Here is a 487-nt window from a genome sequence, read left to right as displayed (position 1 = left end):
ATTTACTGTCTTTTTCTATCTATCATATACATACATATATATATATATATATATATATATATATTTCTCTTAGTGTATATATCCGTGTGCCTGTATCATTTTCTTTGAAATAATCCTGATAACCCTACTGATCTGACTGAAATTTTATATGAGTCGATGCCATCATAAAGTGCAGCGAACTTAGTATTACAATATGCGTTCAGTGTACTGTTAAAAATTAATATGGATCGCTATTTAATGACAAAAATGAACACAAATAAAATCATATTAGATATAACGTCCTTTGAGGTAATTACACAAAATCCGGGGGTAATTGCACCAACTAAAAATAAGTCTTATTATATGCGTGGTTACCAAAAGAGCATTTTTAGCAAGTTTTCGTAATACCCAAAAATACGAGATATATATATATATATATATATATATATATATATATATATATATATATATATATATATATATTTCTAGCTTTCAGGCTTAATCGCTT

The sequence above is a fragment of the Euprymna scolopes genome, chromosome 24, assembly GCF_053919585.1.
Source record: "Euprymna scolopes isolate OS-2025 chromosome 24, ASM5391958v1, whole genome shotgun sequence".
Taxonomy (NCBI): Eukaryota; Metazoa; Mollusca; class Cephalopoda; order Sepiida; family Sepiolidae; genus Euprymna; species Euprymna scolopes.
The sequence above is the reverse complement of the archived record's forward strand: the minus strand, read 5'-3'. Positions refer to the sequence as shown.